Below are 19,857 nucleotides of genomic sequence, written 5' to 3' on the forward strand. Positions count from 1 at the left end.
CAAAGAGCAACAATGGACCAAGTGGGGAATAAGGTGATGGTCAAGGTGAGCTCGGAGCAAACAGGCATGGGCCATACGAGGTAATTATGACAGGTGATACAAGTGCACTTGTAGATATGAAAACGGGAAGTAAATGGAGGCATTACACACAGTTAAAGATACATGACCATTGACCAAGCGGTATCCCGGAGATCGGGAGCTGATGTTAACGCCTCCACAGATCTACGATTCTGGTCGTGGGCGTATCAGTACTGGCAACAAGGTCGGGGATCATCACTACTCATCCCGCACCACAAGAGGAACTTTGGTACAGTACGGACAGTGTCGAATGCGACACGCAACGGGGAATGATGAATGTAACAGTTGGAGAACAAGTGCTTTTGAATTGTAGTAAGTGTTTGATTCAGATCGGGTGTGGGAGGTCCACCCAAAACAACCACTATCCAGCCACCTCCCATGTCTACTTCCACAGTCCAAGTAGAGATAATTGAATCCCCTCAAACCACACCAACTGCCCCACCTTGTCCAACAATGCATCCAGGACTGACGAATGATTTGGTACTGGTTAATCAGGAGTTTTGTATGATAATGTACACTACGAGCTGGTACCCGTAGTCTTGAACATATCTGGAATTGCCCCGCCCCAGTGGTGCTCAAAGCATATTCGAGCACTATATACGGCTCGAATGGGCCAGTTGATGACTGAAGCATCTCAGTTCAAAGGCGGGATGCGATCAGGTCTAGAAGGAAACCGAAATAAGCGCAGCCTGATGAATGATGCTGCCACGATATTCAATATAGGGACATCAATAGTTAATTCCATCGACCTAGCAACTGTTGACCAGAAGGTCCATACTCTGAGCTTTAAGCTTAAGGAGATTTTAGAGCGGGGACAGGGAATTCATAACACCCGATTAAATACAGACCAGAACATGACACGATAAATCCAAAGCCTGGCTACCGTGCTCGAAAGTCGTGCGGGGACTATCAACTAACTGATTGAAATAGGGAAAAATATTTCAGACGAAGCGAGCAGAAATGATGTTTGCAGCACCTATGGATCTTGGGCACTGGAACAAGCCCTAGAGAATTTAAGACAGATTAATGAAGGGGTAGTTCCTTTATGGGTAACTAATGAACATTTATATAGTCTTTCACAACACAAGGATTATGACTTGACTGGTTGCCAGCTCAGAGGTTTAACACGTGTATATAGAATTAATATTGAATGTTCAGTGAATAATAATATGCTAATTGTCTTAGTGATACCTGTTATACCTATGTCAACACCCGGCAGAACATTGCATGGAGTAGAAAATATTGGGGTGATACGGGGGTATTATTATATTAGGTATCATGACATTCTACCATATGCAGTAGACATAGAATATAGTTAGCACCACATTAGAAGAGTGTAGGATAGAGGCCACCGCAGTAGTATGCACACACCCAATATATGAGACAGATGAAGCTAAGTGCCGATTTAAAGCAGCAACAAATTGTACAAAGGAAACTATATGGGCTGCAAAAGAACCGACCCATGTTGCATATAAAGGGAATGCGAGATATTGTATCACCACGTGGCAGCAGAAGATCCAATACGGGAACAACAGGATATGCCCCATCCATAATCATTCAGTGTGCCTACACCCACAGGCGCCAGCAAAGGTAGGGAAAGTGGAACTGGTCGAAATATACAAGAGAGGAACGACTACTATTCAGGACAAGGAAAGCCTTAAAGATAACCTGACACAGTATTTGAACCATCCGTCCTGTGAAATCCCCTTATTACCCGAGTACCTAACCACGGTTCGGAGACAAGCTCAGCAGATATATAGAACTTACTATACACTGCAGCAACAGGTTAGAGCCTTAAAAGAGGACATCGAGCAAATAGGTTCCTCCACGTGGTGGTGGTGGAACTGGGGCTCAAATGTACAAATACACCTGTGGATTCGGATTACCTCCCATGCCCTAGTTGTGATTCAGCTGATACTGGTTATATATTTAACATACTTGATTCATCGTACCCGAAGGTGGCAAAAGAGGTGGTGCTGGGGGAGTTTTAGAAGCCAGAGGCCTGAATTGAAGGGCCAGATGATACAGATGGTCTGACGATACCCTTTACAACCCAAAGCTGGATGACTGGCCAGCATCAATGGGCGGCGGTGCGTAAAGGGACGAACAGTATCACTATAGTTGGCTACCTTGGGCTAGGCCAAGGACCAAAAGGGGGGACTGTTAGGGGGAAGAAAGTGAGTAAGAATTTATGGTAAGGGAGAATTTATTGAAAGAGAATTAATTACTTAAAACCTCCAGGCAGCCAGTGCTACCCAGCACATTAACAGTTAAAGTTACCAGATGAACCTTGCACAGCCTTAGGGCCTGCAAACAGCAGAAAGGCCTTGGGAGCTGGACTGGAGTCAGAGGATGGCAATAACAGCTAAGATCAAGTGTGCTCTTCAACAGATAGGGGAAGAACAGATGGTCCTAGTCTAGGTAGGGGGTAAGGTGGGTGAAAATAGGGACATACAATGCATATACCTGTTACCAGAGATGTCTGTTTAATGTAAACCTATATGTTGACGAGATCAGAATCTGGAAACTGTTCTTGTACGTGACCAATGATGTATAAATATGCTGAACACTTGTAATTTAGCAGTGTGCTATCTCAAGCTGCATTGAGATGGTTCTCTCCTTGCAATTGCTCGAATAAACGATCGTGATCTGTTCTTGAGACTCCTGTGGTCTGTTTGTCAAAGTGACCACAACAGAGGAAATCATGTTCCCTTTTCCTGTTTTACAGAAGGTTTGCACCATACTACACCAGAGAATACAGAGAGGATAGACACCGCAGATAGATCCTGACCATCACCCAAGGAACAACTGCACAACTGTGGGAAGACATCCAGTCCCTTCACAGAATTGCTCAACACAAAGAAGGTTGGGCAGTGAAACCATCGCCTGGAAATCGGTTGCATCAGGGGAGCTTTAACATATCATCAGGTCTGAAACTGGTCAGTGGTGTGGAACTTTCCATCAGAACCAACCTTTCCGAATGTTTGGGTGTAGGCGATCGGTTCCAAGTGTGGTGAGTGCTTCAGTCATTCATCGAGCCTCATGAACCACTGACCCATTCCTACAAGTTGGAGGCTGTTCAAGTGTGAGGAGGCTCCACAGGCTCATCAGATCTCCTAACACACAAGTTGTATCTGTTACAGCCACTGTTAACACAAGGGCAGCTACATGGAAGGGAAACCATTCAAGTGTGATGTTTGTAATAAAGCTTTTGTGAGGTCTACGAGACTCCTGAGGCACCAGAGGATTCACACGGGGGAGAAATGCTTCAGGTGTGATGTTTGTGAGAAGGCTTTCACTCAATCCTCCCATCTTATATCACACCAGAGGAGTCACACAGGTGAGAAACCCTTCACATGCAAAATGTGTGACAAATCATTCTCGGATTCCTCGACCCTCCGTAAACACCACCGTATTCACACAGGTGAGAAATCATTCACGTGTGAGGTATGTGACAAATCCTTCACATGGTCATCAACCCTACGCAGACATCAACGTATTCACACCGGGGAGAAACCATTCACTTGCGAGGTGTGTGACAAATCATTCTCGGACTCATCAGCCCACCGGACACACCAACGTATTCACACAGGGGAGAAACCATTTGTGTGTGAGGTGTGTGACAAATCATTCTCTAAGTCATCAAACCTCAGTGGACACCAACGCATTCACACAGGGGAAAAACCATTCAGTTGCGAGATTTGTGACAAATCATTCGCTGAGTCATCTTCCCTCAGTGCACACCGACGCATTCACACAGGGGAAAAACCATTCACATGCGAGATTTGTGGCAAATCATTCTCACAGTCATCACACCTTCGCAAACACCAACACATTCACACAGGGGAGAAACCATTCACGTGTGAGGTATGTGGCCAGTCATACTCTAAGTCATCGACCCTCCGTGTACACCAACGCATTCACACCGGGGAGAAACCTTTCACCTGTGAAGTGTGTAACAAATCATTCTCTGATTCATCGAGACTCCTGCTCCATCAGCGCATTCACACAGGGGAAAAACCATTTACATGCGACGTGTGTGACAAATCATTCTCACGATCATCAGACCTCCGCAGACACCAACACGTTCACACTGGGGAGAAACCATTCATGTGCAATGTGTGCAACAAATCGTTCCCAAGTTCATGGAACCTCCTACTTCATCAGAGGATCCACACAGGGGAGTAACCCTTCAAGTGTGAGGTTTGTGATGAAGCTTTGTGACTTCTTTGACTTCTGGGCCATCAGAAGGACACAGAGGAGAGAAACTTGTCAGTTGTGATGTTTGTGACAAGGCTTTCACTACTCTCCCAATCTCCTGAAGCACCAGCGGATCCATACTGGTGAGAAACCATTCAGGTGTGAGGTGTGTGCCACGGTTTTCACACAGTCAGTGTATCTCCAGGTCCATCAATGCACTCACACAAGGGAGAGACCTATTGGTGTGAGTTCTGTAATAAAGTCTTCACACAGTTGTTGGACCTCTTGGAACATCAGCAAACACAATACCAAAACCAAGTTCTTACCCAACTTTTCATCAGAGTGTGAATGTCTACACAATCTCAATGCAAAGGATGTTCAGTGATATTGGGGCACAGAACAAGGAGCAGCTTTCACTCACATCAAACAACTAGTGACGACAACGCCAGTGCTGAGGTACTGTGATGTCAATGATGAAGTCGCCCTGCAGTGAGATGCCAATGAAACAGGACTTGGAGCAAGGACAATTAGCTGTGTTTGTATCCAGATCATTAACACAAACTGAACGACGCTACACACAGATTGAGAAAGAGAACCTGGCTATTGTCCTTGCTTGTGAGCATTTCAACCAGTACCTGTTTGGGAGAGAGAAAGTGATGGTGGAGTCTGACCACAAGCCACTTCAAAGCATCCTTTTCAAACCACTTCTGTCTGCTCCAAAGCGATTGCAAAGGATGTTATTTCGTAGGACAACGGGGAAATATTAGGAGAAGATGACCAAAATACGTGGTGAAAGAGGTGGGATTTAAGAAGGGTCTTAAATAAGTGAAGATATAAATATACGGAGAGGTTTAAGGAAGGAATTCTAATGAATGGAGCCTGATTGGCAGGGTTATTAATGGTCAGGTGAAGAGAGTGGGGGGATTTAGGAAACGACAGAATTATAGGAACACAGAGATCTCGGAGGGAGATGAGGCTAGAGGTGACAGAGATAGGGAGGGGGTGAGGCCATGAAACAATTTGTACTGGAGCATGAGAATTTTAAATTGGAGACTGGGAACCAGTGTAGGTCAGCGATCACAGGGGTGATAGGTGTGTGAGTTAGGATAGAGATCGCAGAGTTTTAGCTGACCTGAAATTTATGGAGGGTGGAAGATGGGAAGCTGGTCAGGAGAACATTGGAATGGTCTAGTCTAGTCTAGAAGCAACAACAGCTTGGATGAGGATTTCAACAGCGGATCGACTAATGCAGGGGTGGGGGGTGTTGGAAATGGGCGATGGTATCGAGGGGGAAGTGGGTGCACTTTGTGATGGAAGAGTCGCTATCTAATTATTTTATCAACTTGTTTAATTATCTTAAACATCTCAACTTTATTACCCCTTAATTTTCTACATTGAAGGGAATACAAGCTCAGGCTGTGCAACCTGTCCTCATAATTTAACCCTTTTAGCCCCAGGAACATTCTGTTGAATCTACGCTGCTCTCCCTCCAAGGCCAATATATCCTGCCTGAGGTGAAGTGCCCAGAACTGAACACAGTTCTCCAGATAGGATCTAAACAGAGCTCTGTACAGCTGGAACATAACTTCCACAAGGATACAGTTGGTTTTGGGGAGGAGAAGTTGTGGGTTATCTTTTCTCTTCAGGATGGTCCTGGAGTAATGAGCAGTTTTGGCAGAGGAAAGCAGGACCACTAGTGCTTGATGTGGTCCAGTCAGATCTGGCGATGGATGGCTAAACCAGTTGTGTACCAGATATGCTCAAATGTTCACACCCTGGAGTTAAGAAGCAGGTAGATCGACCAGGAAGGAAAAGAGTAAAGGTAATTTTGGAAACAATAGTGTAGCTATGAGGGAGTGGTTAAACCAGATTGACGGCTCAGAAGCATTGTGGTGAATTGAGGGCCAAAGGGCAGAGAGTTGGGAATTAGAAAGCGCTGTCCAACTCACCTGGGGGAAGAGGGGTTTGTATGATGGGAACGAGTTCCATCCTGTGCCACTAAAGTTTGGTGTCATTTCTGACCATCGGAATTGGGAACCAGGCTAAAGCACAGGGATTTTAAAGAAACTTCTGTCTGTAGTATTCTGAGAGAGTTTCCCCGATATGTGTTTGTGACAGTAAAGTGAGCCAGCTGTCAGGATTGGGCATGGGGTAGAATCAGACTCTGCTTTAGTTGGTGATGTGAATTACAGACAGATCCTCTTCAGGTGATGGGTGTTTGACTAATACCATGGGGAATGTTTGTACTCTCCCATCTGGGAGGACTACTATCCTGAGTATAGTGCGGGAGTGGGGGTGAGACTCTACATACCTGAGTTCCATCAGTCCATCATACCTCAATGTAATAACAGCGTGATAGGTTCACCTTACACTCTTCCAAGAATCATTTCATGTTCTGGGAAAGATATTGAGTCATTTTCAAATGCTTTGTTATTTTGGTTGATTCAAGGTTTGGTGTAAGCTGAATATTGTGTTGTTTGTCTGCTGTGTTATCAATCTTCTGTATAGATTTATAACCCACAATAAATTCATTCTTTTTGCCTAACCCAAGCTACCTGTTTTGCCAGCATGGTGTGTTCCTGTTCAGTGAAACACTCAGGAGCCTACAATAAGAGTCCTGTACACAATATATTGGTCAATGTCACTGTGGGCTGGTATACTTTCTCCATCAATAGGTTTAAGATTTCCAGGTCACAGAAAACATTACAAAGAAAGAAAGAAACACCTGAGAACATAAGAAATAGAAGTAGGCCATTCAGCCTTTCGAGCCTGCTCTGCCATTCAATGAGATCATGGCTTATCTTTCACTTCAACACCATTTTCCTGCACTATCCCTTGATGCCGAAATCTACCAACCTCTGTCTTGAACATACTCATTGATTGAGCCTTCACAGCCCTCTGGGGCACAGAATCCCAAAGATTCACCGCCCTCAGAGTGAAGAAATTCCTCCTCATCTCAGTCCTAAATGTCCTGCCCCTTATTCTGAGACTGTCCCCTGGTTCTAGACCTCCCAGCCAGTGAAACATCCTTCCTGCATCTACCCTGTCGAGCCCCGTAAGTAGTTTGTGTTTGAATGAGATCACCTCTCATGAAGGAATTAAATTAGTGAACCTTTTTTCCACTCCCTTTTGGTAAATATATCTTTCCTTAGGAAAGGAGACCAAAGATGCACACAATACTCCAGGTGTGGTCTCACCAAGGCTCTATACGATTGCAGTAAGACATCTTTACTCAAATCCTCGTAATAAAGGCCAATGTACCATGTGTCTTCTTAATTGCTTGCTGTACCTGTTGACAATGTATCATCTTTCACGATCTGAGGGAATTCCAAAACACTTTAAAGCCAGTGAAGTGCTTTTTGAATGTAGCTACTGGTGTAATGTAGGAAATATAGCATTCAATTTGTGCACAACAAGCTCCCACAACAACAATATGATAATGACCAGATAATCTGCTTTTGTGATATTGATTGCAGGATCCATATTGATCAGGGATAACTTCCCAGCTCTTCTATGACCAAGTGTCATGGAATCTTTTACACTCACCGACAGGGAAAACAGAGCCTAGGTTTAACTCATCTGAAAGATGGTCCCTCTAACAGTGCAGCAGTCCCTCAGTACTGTTAGTTTGTAGTTAGGTTTTTGAGTTTGTTTTCAAATCCCTCCATGGCTTCTTCCCTCCCTATCTCTGTAATCTCTTCCACCCCTCAGTCCTGCACTGGAGTGTCAGTCATGATTTTTTGTGCTCAAGTCCTGGAGTGGGACTTGAACCCACAACCCTCTGATTCAGAGAACAAGGTTGTGGGTTCAAGTCCAATTCCAGATGGATTATTCCATGAACATGGATTAAAGTTGTTGTCAGGGCCACACGAATAATTCCTCAGGCTCTGGGCTCCCTGTACAAACCCCACCCACCATTTATTGAAACAAAAACGTTGTAAAATGAGTGAAGAAATTATCCTGTAGATGTTTACACACTGCATTGATCATGAAGCCAATCAGATCCCAATGTACCAGCCTTAAATAAAACTGTTTCAATTGGTCACACATTTTGTTTCAATGTTTGTTTGAGTAAAACTCTGGCAAATATGCAAGAACCAGGAGTGCACAGGTTGTTGCCGAGAGTTTACACTAGTTTGTGTTGGTGTTATCAACGTAATCTGGCTGCAATTGACTATGTTGAATTTTAAATGTAAGTTACATCAGGCGTAAATTGAACGTTCATGATTTTTAACACTGGTTTATTAAACATCACCCAGGAAGCTGGTACCAGCCACAGAAATGACCACGGCCCCAGATGGGAATAATGAGAGTGGTGAGTTTCTGCCGATTGTGTCTGTTTGAGGTGGCTCTTCAAATTACACTCAGGGTTTTTGGGCGTTCAGGCACCAACAGTCAGTCATGTTCATGACTCCAGTCTACATGTTGTGGTCAGCAATTATTTCAGCAAACTACAGGCCCACAGATAATAGTTTATTTCAGCTGTGTCACATAACCAGGAGAAATAGTTTAAAATGCTCAGTAACATTGTAAGGTGTTTCTGCTTTCTGTTTTCATTTATGATAGAGTTTAAAATGGTGAATTTTCTCTCTATCCCTCTCATCTTTATAATGCTGGAGGAGGGGAGATAAGAGAGGGAGAGGAGGAAAGTCAGCGATGTTCGAGGTGGAGGTAATTAGTGACAAGCTCCATCCTTTCCTTCTGTGGCTGATGCCACCATTTCATGCACCACACACTGAGGAGGAGGTGTTGTTTATTGATGCCCGTGTCTCTCTGAGGCAGCTCACAGAGAGAAGCTTGTAGGATGTTGAAGAACTGTTTCAGGTACTGGCTACACATGGGGGTGGATAGCAGTATTCCACTAGGGATCTGGATGATTCCTGTCTTTTCAAATTCCTCCAGGACTTCATACCCCCCCTATCTCTGTAACCTCCTCAGAAAGGGAAAGAAAAGACCATTTATATAGAGCCTTTCACGACCACCAGATGTCCCAAAGTGCTTTACAGAAATAAATTTCTTTTGCAGTGTGGTCACTGTTGTAATATAGGAAATGGGCAGCCAATGTGCGCACAGCAAGCTCCCACAAGCAACAATGTTACAATGGCCAGATAATCTGTTTTTCAGTGGTGTTGATTGAGGGATTAATTTTGGTCAAAAGAAATAGGAACAGGAGTCGACCATTTGGCCCCGTGAGTCGCTCCGTCATTCAATGGCTGATCTTCTTGTTTTTGATTTCCACATTCCCACTTAACCCCAATAACCTTTGATTCCCTTGCTTAACAAGAATCTATCTACCTCTGCCTTAAAAATATTCAATGACCCCACCTCCACCACCTCCTGAGACATAGAGTTCCAAAGTTGCACAATCCTCTGAGAGAAAAAATTTCTCTTTATCTCTGTCCTAAAAGGGTGACCCCTAATTTTAAAACAGTGCCCCCTAGTTCTGGACTTATCCACAAGAGGAATCGTCCTTTCAATGTCCACCTTGTCAAGACCGTTCAGGATCTTCTATACTTCAATCAAGTCACCCCTCACTCTTCTAAACTCCAGTGGAAACAAGCCTAGTCTGTCCAACCTTTGCTCATAAGACAACCCACTCATTCCAGGTATCAACCTAATAAACCTCCTTTGAACCGCCTCCAATGCATTTACATCCTTCCTTAAATAAGGAGACCAAACCTGCACACAGTATTCAAGGTAGTCTCACCAATGCCCTGTATAACTGAAGCACAACATCCTTACCTTTATGTTCAATCCCTCTCATAATAAAGGACAGCATTCCATTAGCCTTGGTCAGGATGGTCCAGACATCAGGGATAATGCCCTTGTTGTTCAAAATAGTTCCATGGGATCTTATACACCCGCCTCAGAAAGAGCAGTAAGGTTCTCGTTTGAGATCTCAACTGAAAGTCGCCACATCTGACAGTGTAGCACTACTGCATTGGAGTGTACACCTCAGGGCTCAAGCCCTGGAGTGGGACTTGAACCCACAACCTTCTGACTCAGGTGAGAGTGCTACCTCCTGAGCCAAGGTTCACAATCAACTCAGTCCTACGATCCTCTAAGATCTTTGCGCTCCTCCAGTTTTGATATCTTGAGATTAATCACTCCACCATTGGTGGCTGTGCCTTCAGTGCCTGAGTCCTAAACTCTGGAATTCCCTCCCTAAACCTCTCTGCCTCTGGAAGCAGTGGCAGATTAGTATTGTCACTGGACCAGTAATCCAGGCACCCAGGGTAATGCTCCAGGGAACCTGGATTCCAATCATGGGAGATGGTGAAATTTGAATTCAATTTTGAAAATCTACAACTAAAAGTCTAATGATGACCATGAAACCATTGTCAATTATCATAAAACCCAGCTGGTTCACTAATATCCTTTAGGGAAGGAAATCTGCTATCCTTACCTGGTCTGGCCTACATGTGACTCCAGACCCACAGCAATGTGGTTGACTCTTAACTGCCCTCTGAAATAGCCACACAAGCCACTCAGCTCTCATGGGCAATTAGGGATGGGCAATAAATACTGGTCGAGCCAGTGATGCTCCCAGCCCATGAATGAATAAAAAACAATCTCTCTTTCCTCCTGTGAGACACTCCTGAATATGCACCTCTTCAAGTTTCTGGTCATCTGTACGAATATTTCTTGATGTGCCTCAATATCAACTATTGTTAACAGTCTTGCAAAGCGTGTTGGGACATTGAGCTATGATCACGGGGCTATGTAAACACAAGTTGTTGTTATTTATTGTTGTTGTGTAGAATGTCAGAAAGTGGCCAGGTGTACAGTAGGAGCAGTGTGATTCCCCTCATGGTTCACTATCCCACTGACCCTCGCTGTGAAGCAGTCTCCCAGTGAGGGGACAGACTCATTATAAAGGGAGACAGGGTTATAACCTATAACTGGCAGCAGAGCAGGGTAGGAATGGCTGCATACTAGTTCAAACTCAGTTCAATTTCAGACCAGATAGAGAGGAGGCAGTGGGCAGAGAGGCAAGTGGCAGAGAGGGAGCCAATGTTGCTCCTGACATGTCTATCTACTGGTTTGATGATAATTATGGAATGAGGGCTGTGCCGGGCTGTGAGATTGTGGTGGAATACAATCCTGCTGCTGCTGATGGCTCACTGCACCTCATGGATACCCAGCTTTGGAATTTGTCCTTGGTCTACTCCCCTAGTGATGATTAACATGGTGAAGTACTCATTCATCAGTTGGGAGGGGAGTGGTAGTTTTCCTTGAACTTGTTTGACCTGAAAGCCATGAGATTCCATGGAGTCAATATTGAGACTTCCCCACCTGCCAGTGGGATGGGACATACCCAGGAATGGTGACGGAGGAGTCTGGGATGCTTACAGATTGATATGATCCTGACCAAGGCTAATGGAATGCTATCCTTCATTATGAGAGAGATTGAACATAAAAGAAAGGATGTTGTGCTTCAGTTATACAGGGCATTGGTGAGACTGCACCTTGAATACTGTGTGCAGGTTTGGTCTCCTTATTTAAGAAAGCATGTAAATCCATTGGAGTAAGTATCACTGCTACTTGACCAGTCTGTGGGGCAGCTCTCCTCACTTGGGTACTTGTCCTCAGGCCTTGGTAAGAGAGACATTACAGATTTCACTGGGCTGAGATCACCTTAATCTTATTCTGACACAATGCCAGGATTGTCCAGATCGATCTGATTTTCCTCTTATTATTGGACTTTGTAGTGACTGTTTATCATTGTTTGCTTGGCCACTTCAGAGGGCAGTTCAGAGTCAACCATGTTGTGTGGGACTGGAGTCACATTTAGACCAGACCAGGCAGTATAGCAGGTTCCCTTCCCTGAAGGACAATATTTGGGTTTTTCGGACAATCTGAAAATTTTTATGTTTTTATTTTGAATCTATTCCTCAAATTCCAAAATTTATTGAAATCAATTTCACAACATGGAGTGGTTGAGGTGAATAGCATAGATGCCTTTAAGGAGAAATTAGATAAGCATATGAGGGAGAAAGGAACAGAAGGATACGCTGATAGGGCGAGATGAAGAGGGGTGAGAGGACGCTCATGTGAAGCATAAACACCAGCATGGACCAATTGGGCCGAATGGCCTGTTTCTGCACTGTAATTCTATGTGTGTAACTTTCCGTGGTTGGATTTGAACTCTCAATCTCTGGATTTTTAATCCAGCACCATAGCAATTCGGCTGCCATACCTGGAGACACATTTATTGAAATGTCTTTTGATGCCTTCTTTAAAGATTTTACTTGAAGGCCTCGACCTTTCCCAAAAGCCTGGGCTTGGATTTGATAGTTTTACCCAGTGCTGTGGCTGATAGCTGAATTTGGGATGAGCGAGTGCAGTGTATCTAATTTCCCACGATAAACCAGAGCCCTTCAATCAGCTACACTGAAGCAATATTTTCCTTAGCTTCTAGCAGTTCCTGCCCAGTGTGTTTTCTTCAAATAATTTTTGAAATCTCCATTGAATTAATATTTCTCTTGAGTGTTTTTCACCAACATGACACGAGCTCACAGTGAATTGATAGCCCGTTTTACACTCCGCCCGACTGTCTATTCCATTGCCCTCATGGTGCCTGGGAAGATGGGGAGCTGGGCAGAGGAAAGAAAGTAGCCACGTTGTCTGCTCCCAGTCACTATCCAGTATCCCTGCTGGAAACAGAGGGTGTGTGACAGTCAAGTGAGCAAAAAGAAAGGACTTGCATCTGATCCCCCACACAGGGGAATAGCAGACTGACACTCACTGTGGAACAGTCTCTAACTGAGGAGTCAGTCCCTTCAGCAAAGGAGGAGAGGGAGTTGGAGGAAATCAGGTTTCCTTTTCCTGTTTTACAGAAGGATTGCACCGTACTACACCTGAGAATACAGAGAGGATAGACACCGCAGATAGATCCTGACCATCACCCAAGGAACAGCTGCAGAACTGTGGGAAGACATCCAGTTCCTTCACAGCATTGCCCAACACAGAGAAGGTTGGGCAGTGAAACAATCATCTGGAAATCGGTTGGGTCAGGGGAGCTTTGATATATCATCAGATCTGAAACTGGTCAGTGGTGTGGAACCTTCCATCAGAACCAACCTTTCCGAAGGTTCAGCTGTGGGTGATCGGTCAGGATGAGGCTGGGAAGAAGTGTGAGTGGGATCCAAGTACGGTGAGTGCTTCAATCATTCATCGAGCCTCATGAGCCATTGACTCATTCCTCCAGGCTGTTTAAGTGTGAGATCTGTGAGGACGGCTCCACAGGCTCATACAATCTCCTAACACACAAGGTGCATCCATTGCACAACTTTTAACACAAAGGACAGCTACATGGATGAGAAACGATTCAAGTGTGAGGTGTGTGATCGAGCCTTCACATGTCCTCAACACTCGTGAATCACCGACGCAATCACACTGGGGAGAAACCATTCACATGCCAGGTATGTGACAAATCATTCTCACAGCCATAGGCCTTTGGTGCACATCAGCGCATTCACATGGGAGAGAAACCCTTCAGGTGGCAGGTGTGTAACAAGTCATTCAGGCAGTCTCCACTCAGGCACCTCCACATGCACCAATGCGTTCACACAAATGAGAAACCATTCATGTGTGTCATGTGTGACAAATCATTTTTGCAGTTAATGAACCTCCATGCACACCAGTGCATTCACACAGGGGAGGAAATGGTCAAGTGTGAGGTGTGTGACAAAATGTTTACACAATTTAAGGAGCCTCCTGTGACATCAGACAATCCACACAGAAGAGAAACTCTTCAAGTGTGAGGTTCGTGATAAAGTTTTTGCAACATCTTTGACCCTCCTGAGGCACCAGAGGATTCACTCAGGGGAGAAACCCTTCAAGTGTAAGGTGTGTGATCAAGCCTTCACACAGTCATCGACGCTGGTAAAACATCAATGCAGTCACACTGGGGAGAAACCAAATGTTTGTTGAGACCTGCAACAAATCATTCTTGGATTGATCGTCCCTCTGTACACACCAACACATTCACACAGGAGAAACCTTTCCCATGCGAGGTGTGTGGCAAATCCTTATTGAGTTCATCGGATCTCCTGTTCCAACAGAGTATCCACATAGGGGAGTGAGTCTTCAGTTGTGAGCTTAGCGTGGGGAAAGCAGTGCTCTAGCTGCAAGAAGCTGAACCACTTTGCACACACATATTTTACTGGTGTTGTGAATACTTAGTTTATGGTTCATATGTATTGGAATATAATTTTTAATTTTAGGAATATAACTTTCAGGTTGCAGGTTAAAAAGGTCAGAATAGAGAAAGCGATAAAACAGCAGATGGGCTTATTAGCTAGAGAGCTGGAGACGTGATGTCTGCACTCCTTGCAGTGATGACAGGCCAGAGAGATTGTTTTGTTTTGGGAGTTAGAACTAAGTTAGTTTAAAAATATTCAGTGAGCCCTGAAACGCTATAAAACCCGTTTACTTTATCAGGTCAAAGAAGAAATTGTAAATCACATTCCTGAGACAGCCAAAAAAGGATTTTGATGAAAGAAGGAATGAGTTGATGGCACAAAAAGAAGCCATTTTGGAACTGTTATCTCATAACGAGAATTTAAAATGTTTGAGTCTGGAAAATGAATTTAGAAATGAGGATGTGCCTAAAGCTAAAAAAGGAGACAATTTAACTATGGACTTAACTGAGACGTTCTTTGTAGGGTTTAAAGATGAGAAAGTTACAGACATGGAGACCAGTGAGGCTCAAAAGCTGAAATCAGCAGAGACTGTTTTAAAGACTGAGTTTGAAAATTTACCTGTGAATAAGAATGAAGAATCTTCTTTTGTAAACGGAACTTTGGATATCCGTGTTTTCCATTACAGCAACAGTTTTACTTCAACCTGTGTATGAACTGGTTAATAAAAGGCCAAGGAGGGAATCCTGAACAGTTTTAGTTTCCGTCATTTCCAAAGGGAACGGAATAAATAAAGGATTCACAAAACTGAGCCCGAGGCTGCACAGATCCACTATGAGCAGAATTCAAACCTTTGGGAAAACTCCATCGGATTTAAGAATACAAAGTATTTCCCACTTGGTAACAGAGGCTGTGAAAGAATGATGCAGAAATAATTCCACAATGAAAGTGTTGTGGTCACTTTGACAAACGGACCACAGGAGTCTCAGGAACAGATCATGATTGTTTATTCGAGCAATTGTAAGGAGAGAACCATCTTAATGCAGCTTGAGATAGCACTCCGCTAAATTACAAGTGTTCAACATATTTATACATTATTGGTCACGTACAAGAACAGTTTCCAGATTCTGATCTCGTCAACATATAGGTTTACAGTAAACAGACATCTCTGGTAACAGGTACATTCATCGTATGTCCCTATTTGTTTTCACCCAGGCAGAGACCTTACCCCCTACCTAGACTAGGACCATCTGTTCTTCCCCTATCTGTTGAAGAGCACACTTGATCTTAGCTGTTATTGCCATCCTCTGACTCCAGTCCGGCTCCCAAGGCCTTTCTGCTGTTTGCAGGCCCTAAGGCTGTGCAAGGTTCATCTGGTAACTTTAACTGTTAATGTGCTTGGTAGCACTGGCTGCCTGAAGGTTTTAAGTAATTAATTCTCTTTCAATAAATTCTCCCTTACCATAAATTCTTACTTACTTTCTTCCCCCTAACAGTCCCCCCTTTTGGTCCTTGGCCTAGCCCAAGGTAGCCAACTATAGTGATACTGTTCGTCCCTTTACGCACCGCCGCCCATTGATGCTGGCCAGTCATCCAGCTTTGGGTTGTAAAGGGTATCGTCAGACCATCTGTATCATCTGGCCCTTCAATTCAGGCCTCTGGCTTCTAAAACTCCCCCAGCACCACCTCTTTTTCCACCTTCGGGTACGATGAATCAAGTATGTTAAATATATAACCAGTATCAGCTGAATCACAACTAGGGCATGGGAGGTAATCCGAATCCACAGGTGTATTTGTACATTTGAGCCCCAGTTCCACCACCACCACGTGGAGGAACCTATTTGCTCGATGTCCTCTTTTAAGGCTATAACCTGTTGCTGCAGTAAGAACAGTAAGTTCTATATATCTGCTGAGCCTGTCTCCGAATCGTGGTTAGGTGCTCGGGTAATAAGGGAATTCCACAGGACAGCTGGTTCAAATACTGTATCAGGTTATCCTTAAGGCTTTCCTTGACCTGAATAGTAGTCGTTCCTCTCTTGTATATTTTGACCAGTTCCACTTTCCCTACCCTTGTTGGCGCCTGTGGTGTAGGTGTGGAATAGAGCTTTAGTCAGCTAAATTGTCTAATGGGTTAAATGATCGAAAAGTGATTATATTGCAGTAAGGAATGATGTAAACTAATCAAGCAGTGTAAAACTATTCATTCGGGGTATCTTTGAAAAGTTTGTGGTTACAACTGCGTCCTGTTATGTGCTAGACGAAACAATGGTGCCCTGATTAAACCTGCTGATATGGTAATTTATGTAATCTTTATCTAACATAGTTGTAGTTAAACTGTCTCCTGTCTTATTGTGAAATGTACCATCTGCCTGTAATTGTATTACTGCACTCGCCCTATGTACGTGCTAACCATAACTTAACTGTGATTTCCTGATGTACAGACCCTATATGGTATGAATTTCCTGTTATGAGCTGTATAAACGACGCTGGATTCTCTGTTCAGGGTGTTAGACTGACTAGGAACCACAGTGGTGTCCTGAGCAGCCTACTCCCAAGCATGCTTGAATAAATATAGTTTTGCTTCTAACAAGTCAGGGTTCTCGTAGTTGTGTCGCGATTCGACAGTACTTTCTTGGAGTTCCAGCAAGATGGCAAGCGTGACTGCCTAAGTGAGACCGAACGGTAGTGCCCTGATAACGGACGACTCAAACGGTATATAAATAAGGTAAGATTTTACTTACCAGAGTCTGTCTACTGCCAGTACGCAGGTGCTCGATATGAGCAGTACACCTCTGTTGAAGGGTCGTGAGGACTCGAAACGTTGACTCTTTTCTTCTCCACCGATGCTGCCAGACCTGCTGAGTTTTTCCAGGTAATTCTGTTTTTGTTTCACCTCTGCCATAGCCTGACTGTTAAAGAGCAAAAAAAAAGGAGGAATCTGGGATCCCGTGGCTACCTACCTAGGGTTCGAGTCCCTGAGGTTGTGACGGACAAGGTCCGCAGTACGGACAGGGTCCGTAGTAAGCAAGAGAGGTAAGGCAAGAGGTAAGTTGAGCATGCTAGGAAAGGATCTGCTGCCTGTCTGTGATCCGCGGCCTGTCTGTGAATGTGTTTGAAGGTATAAGGGGAAGAGAGAGAATGCCGGGCGTCTCAAGGGAACTAAGGAAACAGGTACAGCGTAGGGATCAGTAAGGATCCGCTGCTTGTTTGTGAATGTGTTTGAAGGTATAAGGGGAAGAGAGAGAATGCCAGGCTTCTCAAGGGAACTAAGGAGACAGTTACGGTGCAGGAATCAGTATGGGAGCAGCTGCAGCTAAAGGGGATATTCCCATCCGGGTTAAGGGAACGCCGGCGTATTATATGCATCAGAATTATGGCCCGCTCAGTTGTAAATTTAAAATAAAATGTTATTGGATCACCTGAGATGACCCCAAGAAGCAATTCCCATTGGAAGGCACTTGGGATCTCGACAAATTAGTGCACTTAAGAGGAGCTCTAGAATCAAAAAGAGGCAAGGTAAAACAACCCCAGTGGGATGCCTATTATAATTGGTATTTAGAAGATTTAAGGAAAAGATGGAAATTTTGCGAAAATGCCACCAGCCCACTAAAGAGGATATTGAGGTGTTAATGGACGCCTGTTTAGGAACAAACAAATGGAAACAGGTTAAGGACAAAAGTGAATGGCTGGAAGGACCTACCCCGGGGGCCGAGCTCACTAGCCTCTGGGATCAAATCTTAATGGCCATAAGGGACTGTTACCCCCAGGTTGTAGACTGGTTTAGAATTAATACCACACAGCAGAAACCAGGCGAAGACGTGGGTGATTATGCTGAACGAATACGAAAAGTGTTTTCAGAATGTTCAGGTCTAAAAGAGGGTGAAGGAGAACCTGCAATGGTTAATATTATTGTAAACGGTTTGCAACCCGCTATGAAGAATATGTTTTGTACAACTTGTATTGGATGGGAAGCCAAACCCCTGGTTGACGTAATGAGTGTGTTGGAACATTGCCAACACCAGAATCAGCATCAGCAGCAGAAACCCTTTAAAAAAAAAAGAAATACAAACGAGATGCTTATGTACACAGGTTGGGTTGAACCTGCTCCGCGCCCACCATACAGTGGGCGCCAGCAAAGAGGCAGAGGGAGGTATAGAGGAAGGCAGAACAGAGATAATTTCAATTGAACAACCCATTTGGTCAGTCCCCACAACCCCAGCAGTAGCAGCAATGAGGATGCCACCTTCCAAACGAAACATCATCTCAATTGAATAACATCTTACCCTTAGATGACATAGACAGTGATCGATGGCACTATGAGTTACATTGTACAGCATATTATGATAAGGAAGGCCATGACCAGGACTGTGCACTAATGGCAGCCCCACAAATGGGATCATTCTTTCTTTTGGAAACAGGAAACATTTATATGGGCCATGAAGGAATAGACTTGCCAGCAAAAGCGAAGCTGCTATTCCATCATGCAGATGTATCGGCACCGCATTGCACCTTGTATGTTTGTCCCAGCCACTACACAAAAGATTTGGGCCCGATGGTTAAGCGACTCTCGACTCGGAAACCCATATACTCAAGGCTGACGCCCTGCGGAAGAATCGATGTTTTACCGGACTCCGAGGTACGGATCGTCATTACTCGAAGGAGGATTCCCACAATGTTTGAGCGCCAACAACCGGGAGATGACTCCACCCCGAAAAAAACAGGAAAACAGGAACAGGAATTACTTCAGCAAGTACCAACACGGCTGTGGGCTAAGCACTCGAATGAGGTAGGACGAATTCTATCTGCTGAACCATTTCGCATTCAAGTTAACCCCGCCAAACTGTTGCCTCGGAAAGTACAATACCCCTTAAGTCAGGCAGTGGAAAAGGGCATTCAGGAGGTAGTAGCGGCCCTCCTCCAGCAAGGAATTCTCTTTCCCGGTCATGAGCCCCTGCAATATCTCTATCCTACCTGTAAAAATACCCGGTAAGGAAGGATGGAGATTTGTCCAAGATCTGCGAGCTGTTAATGACTGTATAATCCCAACCTTCCCGGTAGTGCCTAACCCAGCCACCATTCGGAGCTGCACAGGCTGCGGAACTTTTTGCACTTACCAGGACCTCCGTCTTAGCCCAAGGGAAATCCGTCAATATATATACTGATTCGCAATATACTTTCGGGGTAGTTCATGATTTTGGTCCACTTTGGAAATTGGGAGATTTTATCACTGCCTCTGGAAATCCAGTCAAACATGGGTTACTTATCAGGAACTTGTTACAGGCTATTTTATTTCCCAAATCTGTAGCTGTCGTTAAGTGTGCTGCTCACACCAATCAAAAAGATGATGTTTCTAAAGGAAATGCAAAGGCAGATCGGGCGGCTAAGGCTGCAGCAGCCCCACCTGACCGGATGGTGGTCAACTAATATGTTGCGG

The 19,857-nt window shown here is 44.4% G+C and overlaps 2 protein-coding genes and 1 pseudogene across 3 annotated transcripts in view; 2 read left to right on the top strand and 1 right to left on the bottom strand.

Moving 5' to 3' along the window:
- Window positions 1-19,857, bottom strand: part of LOC144695222 (uncharacterized) — a 579,912-nt gene that overhangs the window by 108,252 nt on the left and 451,803 nt on the right. The window lies entirely within an intron of this gene.
- The window catches only part of LOC144695213 (uncharacterized), a 288,845-nt gene that overhangs the window by 86,141 nt on the left and 182,847 nt on the right, over window positions 1-19,857 (top strand). The gene's annotated exons all lie outside the window — the stretch shown is intronic.
- Window positions 1-19,857, top strand: part of LOC144695171 (uncharacterized) — a 93,116-nt pseudogene that overhangs the window by 16,915 nt on the left and 56,344 nt on the right. The window contains exons 3-7 of the transcript XR_013579896.1: window positions 3,254-4,654; window positions 14,011-14,205; window positions 15,112-15,143; window positions 17,328-17,456; window positions 18,951-19,409. The product of XR_013579896.1 is annotated as an uncharacterized LOC144695171 (transcript). The remainder of the gene's footprint in view (window positions 1-3,253; window positions 4,655-14,010; window positions 14,206-15,111; window positions 15,144-17,327; window positions 17,457-18,950; window positions 19,410-19,857) is intronic.

Source organism: Cetorhinus maximus, chromosome 21 (assembly GCF_964194155.1).
Source record: "Cetorhinus maximus chromosome 21, sCetMax3.hap1.1, whole genome shotgun sequence".
Lineage (NCBI taxonomy): Eukaryota > Metazoa > Chordata > Chondrichthyes > Lamniformes > Cetorhinidae > Cetorhinus > Cetorhinus maximus.